Below are 8,333 nucleotides of genomic sequence, written 5' to 3'. Positions count from 1 at the left end.
CAAGTGGAAACTAGGATTAGGGTTAGGGTTTGGGGGGGAGGTGGTGGCCATGAGTTAGGTTAAGTGTTTTGGGGGACGTGGTGACCATGTGTTAGGGTTAGGATTTTAAGGAGGTGATGGTCATGAGTTAAGATTAGGGTTAGGATTTGTAGAAGAGGAGAATGGAGGAGGCTAAGGTTAGAGTTAGGAGTTGAAAGGAAGAATATGGGGATAAAATAAGAATATCTGATTTTTCGTGGGTGAACAATAAAAAAAGTGTGACATTGCAAATATGTTAACAAATAAAGTTGATTTACTTTTAAAAAAGCTTAAAGATGGTAAGTATCAATTTTGATAAAATTAAAGATGGTTTTGATATAAAAACCCTAAAAACTTTACATTACTCAAGTTAAAAAAACTGTAAATCTTAGAACACCAAAGTGCAAAAAAAAATTGGATGGAGGATTTCGATAGTTCTCCTAGCTGTTGGAAGAACTAGCCCATTCATAAAGTACACGCTTCCGTTTGTGAAAACGGAACGGAAAACAATAATTGTAACGTTCCCATGGCAGCGTCATATGCCTGCATCTGGTCCTTTTTATATGAGTGGTGTTAGGGGCACACCCCCTACCACACCACCGACCACACCCCCCTCTCCTAGCGCTACAGTAAACCGGGCCTCACATGGGATTTTAAAATTTTTAAAATCTCATGTGGGGCCCGGTTTACTGTAGCGATGGGAGAGGGGGTGTGGTTGGTGGTGTGTTAGGGGGTGTGCCCCTAACATTATTTTTTTTATATCTTCAATTGTTAAATTACTAAATCATTTCAATTCTGATTCATTCCTCCTCCTAATTTTAACATTGATCAATTTTCTTCACCTTTTTCTCCTTGATAGGAAGACCAAGAATCCATCCACAAAAATTCTTTTTATTTTCGTGCAACAAGTTATGGGTTGCGTCCAAAAAAATTATCTTCCTCTTAAACATAAATGATCCTAGTAATATTCACTCAGGGCGTCTATCTACAAAATAAAACTAGACAATTTGCAAGTTTAAACAGGCTACTAACCTTAAATAAATAAATAAAAACAGATCACTAATATTAGACAAATCTTTCTAAAATCTGTGAAACTCATGGAAGTTTATTGTGACTTTCTCCAATTCACAATTTTGATGAGGGTGTGGTGAAACTTGTTAGAGGTTTTATAGAGATTAATATGCGGAATTAAACACTAAACAAATAATGGAACCAATGAAAATACCATAAGCAAGCAAACAGTACACTAAGATTTAATGTGGTTCGGCAAATCATGCCTACATCCATAGAACAATCCAGAGAAAAATATTTTATTATGAATCAAGAGTACAATCCTTCCAAGTTACACCTGAACTTGATGATTAAATCACAAGAGAAAGATACAGTATTACCTCTATGGCACCAAAACCCTAAAACATGTCTCACCAAAAATCTCTAACACCGGAGAAAAAACTAACACCGTACCCTCGATAGCGTCGTCGTTCTGAAGACAACGGTTTTTGAATCACTACAATCAGACAATCGAGCTGTCCGAAATCTGAACGTTTCTCTCTTTTTTTCTCTCTCTCTCCCCTCTTTTCTTCTCTCGGGTTACTATTCACAATTTATTGTAGCACCAAAAAAATCACAGGTTTCTAATGAATAGAATTACTTTATAAAGGAATTTTATTTTTAGGTCCTTCAAACCTATTCTTATTACAACTAGATCCTCCAAATCCTCTTCTAAATAGAATTTTAATTCATGTTGACCTCATGTAGGCCATGTCTTAAGCTGAACCCACAACAATCTCCCCCTCCAGCCCAACGAGAGGGTTTGCCAATCTGTAACTCCTCAACGGGAGTTCATGCCGGACAATCGCTGACACAACTCGGTCTTCTCTCTGAAAACAGTTTTCGTTAAGAAATCTGCTGGATTTTTATCTATGTGAATCTTTTGTAGCTTTAGCTTCTCTTTCTCAATGGCTTCTCTAAGTTAATGATATCTTACATCAATGGATTTCGTCCTGGAGTGGAATGTAGAATTCTTGCTCAAAATCAAGAGCACTTTGATTATCAATGAATATTTGACAATTGTCTTGCTGCAAGCCTAACTCCTGCAAAAATTTTCTCAACCAAATCATCTCTTTATCAGATTCTACAGCTACAATATATTATGTCTCTATTGTAGATAAAACAACAGGCTTCTGCAACCTAGACTGCCAAGATACTACTCCCCTTGTAAAAGTGAACAACCAACCTGAGGTAGACTTCCTATGATCGAGATCATCTGTCATATCCGTATTTGCAATACCATATAATACTGCCTTTGAACCTCCAAAACTCAAACACAATCTGGAACTGCCTTTCAAATATTTTAACATCCACTTTACACCCAATGAAATTTCCCTGGACTAGAAAGAAACATACTCACAATGCCAACTGCACGAGCTATATCAGGCCGAGTGCAAACCATGACATACATTAAACTCCTTATAGTTGAAGAGTAAGGATTATTCTTCATCTCAATCTTTTTCTCATCTGTAGTCAGGCAAAACTTTTTGCTAAGCTTAAAATGACCTGTAAGAGGAGTACTGACTGACTTGGCCTCTTTTATGTTGAATCTATCAAGTAGCCATTCAACATATTTCTCTTGTGATAACCACAACTTCTTGGTTTTCCTATCATGAGCAATATTCATACCAAGAATCCGTTGTGTCGAGTCCAAATCCTTTATGTCAAAAGATTTAAATAACTCTTTCTTTAGCCCACCGATTATCTGACTATCCTGACCAACAATCAACATATCGTCCACATAAAGCAAAAGGATAATAAAGCTAGAATCTAAAATTCTCCTGAAATATACATACGAATCTGTAACTGTCCTCTGATAGTCATGACTCAGTATGAAAAATTAAATTTCTTGTACCACTGTCTGTGTGCTTGCTTCAAACCATAGAGGCTCTTCTTCAACCTGCAAACCATGTGTTCTTTTCCCTTCACTTTAAAACCCTCTGGTTGCTCCATGTAGATCTCCTTCTCTAAATCACCATGAAGGAATGCAATCTTCACATCAAGCTACTCATTCTCAAGGTCTAAACTAGCTTTTAACCTCAAGATAACTCTAATGGATGTCACCTTCATAACCGGTGAAAAAATATCATCAAAATCAATGCCCTTTTTCTGACCAAACCCTTTCACCACTAATCTGGATTTGTATTTCTGAATCTCTTTGTAGCCATCCTTCTTTAACTTGAACACTCACTTGTTCTTCAAATCTTTTCTGTCCTTCGGCAAATCCACCAACTCATAAGTATTGTTCTTCTCAAGAGACTTCATCTCTTCCTTCATATCCTGGAACCATATGTCCTTGTCTTTGTGAGTATGTACCTCCTGAAAGCTTTTTAGCTCCACCTCTTCTGTCAGCAAAGAATGCTCCGAAAGAGGATATCTCATGGATGGTTGATGCTCTCTAGCTGATCTCCTAAGTTGTGGCTCTGCAAACTCCTACTACTGGTGATGCTCCCCCTGCTGAGGAGCCTCTTGCTCGTGATCTTGATCACCGTCTCTCTGCTCTGGTATCTAACCGTCATCATCAACATTATTATCATGCACCTGCTTTTTATCCGTAGGATGCAACTGTACTAGAGACAAAACGGGTGTCATAACTAGAATCTCTGTAGAAACACTCTTTGACTACTCTGCTCTCCCGAGATCTACAATAGTCTGATCCTCCTGAAAAATCACATCTGATTGTCTGATAATTCATCTCTTTTCTAGATCCTATAGTTTATAATCAAACTCATCTTCTCCATAACCAAGGAATATGCAATGACCTGCTCTATGATCAAACTTTTATCTCTTCTCCTTCAGAATGTGTGCAAACGCTTTGCAACCAAACACCTTCAGATGGGAATAGAAAATATCTTTTCTGGACCAAACTCTCTCCGGAATATCAAAACCCAAATGAATTGAAGAAGACATGTTGATTATGTAGCATGCAGTAAGAACAGCTTCAACCCATAAGCTCTTAGATAACCTCGTCATCTTCAACATGCATCTGACTTTCTCCACAATGGTCATATTGTATATCTCTACAACTTTATTATGCTGTGGTGTGTCGGGCTCTATCTTCTGATGCTGAATACCATGCTTGGAGCAATAATCTCTAAACTCAATGGAAGTGTACTCTCCTCCATTATCGGTGCGCAAACACTTCAACTTCTTTCCTGTCCACCTCTCCACCATGGCATGAAACTGCTGGAAGACTGAAAACACCTGGTCCCTTGTCCTCAATAAGAAGACCCACATCCTCTGTGATGCATCATCAATAAATGTGAAAAAATATTTATTGCCACTCAAGGACTCCACCTCAATAGGATCACAAACATCAGAATAAATCAAATCCATGATATTATCTTTTCTTTTAAAAGGCTTACTAAAAAAACTCTATGTTGTTTGCCAAACAAACAATAATCACAAGGGGTGAGTGACAAACTTTTGACAAAGGAAATAAGAGACTTCTTTGCCAATATCTGTAACCCCTTCTCGCTCATGTGCCCGAACCGCCTATGTCACAAACTGAGAGAGTCACCATTTTGAGCCACACTCAAAGAATCATATGAATCCTTTGCTTGAGTCTTATATAAATTACAACATATACTTCCTCTAGCTACCACAAGAGAGTCTTTGATGATTTTATATTTTCCTCAACCAAAATGAATTTCATATCTTATTCGGTCCAAAGTAAGAGCCGAAATCAAGTTGAGCCGCAAATTGAGAACATGCCGCACATTCTTTAAGATCAATGTGCATCCAGTATATGTCTGCAAGTGTATATCACCAAGTCCTACAATCTTCGAGTAGCTGGTATTACTCATCTTCACATTGCCAAAGTTACTTGCTTTATACGATGTGAAAATGTCTCGATTGGATGTAGCATGACATGTAGCTCCTGTATCCATTATCCACTCAGAATTCTGACTTGTAACATGCATACAACATTCTTCCCTGCAAATGAGAATAACATCGATCTCAGACAAAATAGCTATAATGTCACCGTCAGCTTTCTTCTTCTCATCTTTCTTTTCATCTTTGTTTCCAGCTTGCTCCTTTTTCAATGCCTAATAATTCTTCTTGATATGACCTGGTTTCCCACAATAAAAACAACCTCTCCTTTTAGACTGTGATCTGCCCTTGGATGTGCCACGATCTCTGGACTGGTCCCTGTACCTGTTCCTACCTCTGTTCTCCATGACAAGTGTCTGTGAGTTATCTGTGCTGGTAGACTTCCTCCGAGTATCCTCATTGAATAAACCTCTAGTAACCATACTCATTGATAACACACCATCTGGAGTTGCATTGCTTACTGTCATAACCAGTGCCTCCCAACTGTCTGACAAAAAACCCAATAATAATAAAGTTTGTAGCTCATCATCGATAGGCATCTTCATGGTAGCTAATTGATTAATCAAACTCTTGAACTCATTCAAGTGCCCTGCTATGTTGCTTCATTCTTTAAATTTCAAGTTCACCAACCGCCTCATAATAAACGCCTTGTTTCTCGTGGTCTTCTGCTCGTAGAGATCCTCAAGCTTCTTCCAAAGAGACTTCGCATTAGTCTTACCCGATACATGATAAAACACACTAACATCGATCCATATCCGAATATAACCAATCGCCTTCCTGTGTTGTTTCTCTCATTCTTTATTAGTCATCTTTTCTGACTTGACTTCATCTCCCTCAATAGAGTCATGTAAATCTTTACAATACGGAATATCTTCCATCTTGAACTTCCATATTTGCCAATTGGAACCATCCAATTTCATCATTGTGTTAAAACTCTCAATCTATTTCATCCCAAAGTACGCCTCGAATCAGGGCTCTAATACCACTTGTTAGGGATTTTATGAAGATTAATCTGCGGAATTAAACACTAAACAAATAATGGTACCAATGAAAATACCACAAGCAAGCAAACACCAAGATTTAACGTCGTTCGGCAAATCGTACCTACGTCCACGGGGCAATCCAGAAAGAAATATTTTACTATGAATCAAGAGTACAATCCAAGTTACACCTGAACTTGAGGATTAAATCACAAGAGAAAAATACAGTGTTACCTCTAGGGCACCAAAACCCTAAAATCCGTCTTACCGAAAATCTCCAACACCCGTGGAGAAACCAACACCGTACTCTCGACGGCGTCGTCGTTCTGAAGACAACAGTTTTTGAATAACTGCAATCGGACAATCGAGCTATCCGGATTCTAAACTTTTCTCTCTCCCCTCTTTCCCCCTTTCCGGTTACTATTCACGGTTTACTGTAGCACCAAAAAATTACAGATTTCTCATGAATAGAATTTCATTTTCAGGTTTTACCAACCTATTCTTATTACAACTAGATCCTTCAAATCCTCTTCTAAATAAAATTTTATTGGGAAAAATGCTTCCAGCCCCCAAAACGAATGAAAACAAGCTTCCCACCCCCAAGACTTTTTCAACGGGTGCTTTACCCCCAAAAGTAAATTTTTTGTTCTCTGAGCCCCCAAAACACAAAGCCTACTGAATTTCACACAGGGAAAGACTATAATACCCATTCTCTCTCTCTCTAACCCTGCAATCCCTCTGCTCTCCCTCCTCCCTCCCCCACCTCTCCACCCGCCGCCGCCGCCCTCCTCCTGCCATCCTCACCTTCTCCGCCACCGTCGCTCCGGCCATCCACAACATCCTTAAGATCCACAACGCGGAGAAAACCCCGGCACAGTTCGAGGAGTACAAAGAGATCGTCCGCTCGAGGGCCGAGCGAAACTCCGGCGACGAGCGCTGCATAGCCGACGGGAACAAGCGACTGAGGTTTTACTGCTTCATGATTCTCTGCGAGCTGGATTTCATGGGAGCGTAGGAGCGTGCGGGAGGACCTATTCATGGGAGCGTGGGAGCGTGGGAGGACCTGTTCGTGGGAGCGTGGGAGCGTGCGGGAGGACTCTCCCAACCTAAGAACAATAATAAGAAGAAGAAGGACAAGATTGATAGTAATTACAACCATGCCCCCTGACCTTGGCTGCTCCTGCTTTGGATGCTACAAGTGCTTCTGAGCTCGTTGGGATGCCTCACCCAACCGCCATGTCATCCACCTCACCCTCGATGCCTTTGAAGAGACCCTTGAATCGAAGGAGGCCAACAGCAAGTAGAAGAGGGGGTTGAAGAGTAAAAAGATTGATTTTGATGAGGTTTTGGCGAAAGAGATGAGCGCCCATGAGGAGAAAGTTGATGATGATGGCCATGATGATGGGTGCGGGCATGTTACTAATTACCAACGCTAAAACTATTACCACCAAAAAAACTTTAAAATAACCCAAATAAAAATATATCGGTTGCTTGTTAAAATTACTCCCCCATTAGAATGTCCTACATTGGTTGTTAAGGTTATATATTGGTTGTTAATGTTACGCGTTTGTTGTTAATGTTATGTATTGGTTGTTAAGGTTATACAAGTTGCTTGTTAAGGTTACGGGTTGGTTGTTAAGAATACGCGTTGGTTGTTAAGGTTACAGGTTACTTGTTAAGGTTACGGATTGGTGTTAACATTATACGGGTTGATTGTTACGGTTACGAGTTTTTGCTTGTTTAATAACCAACTCGTAACCTTAACAACCAACCCGTAATCTTAACATCCAACCCGTAACCTTAACAACAAACGCGTAACTTTAACAAGCAACCCGTAACCTTAACAAACAACATGTGTAACCTTAACAACCAACCCGTAACATTAACAACAAACATGTAACCTTCATATTAACGGATCTTGAGGATCTCTCTGACCGATTATTAGGCTCTGAAAAACATGCTAATTGAAGAAAAATGTAAACTTGGACCTAACAAACAAGGTGAAATCTCAACATCACAATAACAGCAGAACAAGGACCAGTGAAGCAAACAAAATGCACCAAAACATCAAATCCAAGCTCGACGGGGGGAAAACGCGTTGATTCCGACAGAGAGATCCTGAGTGTTCTGTATATTTAGAGTAACTTTTAGACGATATAGGAAGTCTAGATGCACTATTTTTATGCATGTTGGCCCGCCCATCCATGTTAACGTCTTTAATAGGTAACCAAAATAAATTTATATATTTTTCAAGAACACTCGCTTTTTTGTAATAACTCTTAATATGGCAACATCTTTTAATTAATATGCATGGCACTATTCACAACATTTCTCAAGCTTCAAGCTACGTTCAGGAGTTTACATATTTCTTCAATTAGCGTGTTTTTCAGAGCCTAACAATCCGACAGAGAGATCCTCAAGATCCGTTAATATGAAGGTTACGTGTTTGTT

The sequence above is a fragment of the Asparagus officinalis genome, chromosome 8 (genome assembly GCF_001876935.1).
Source record: "Asparagus officinalis chromosome 8, Aspof.V1, whole genome shotgun sequence".
NCBI classification, from domain to species: domain Eukaryota; kingdom Viridiplantae; phylum Streptophyta; class Magnoliopsida; order Asparagales; family Asparagaceae; genus Asparagus; species Asparagus officinalis.
Note: the sequence above shows the minus strand (reverse complement) of the source record.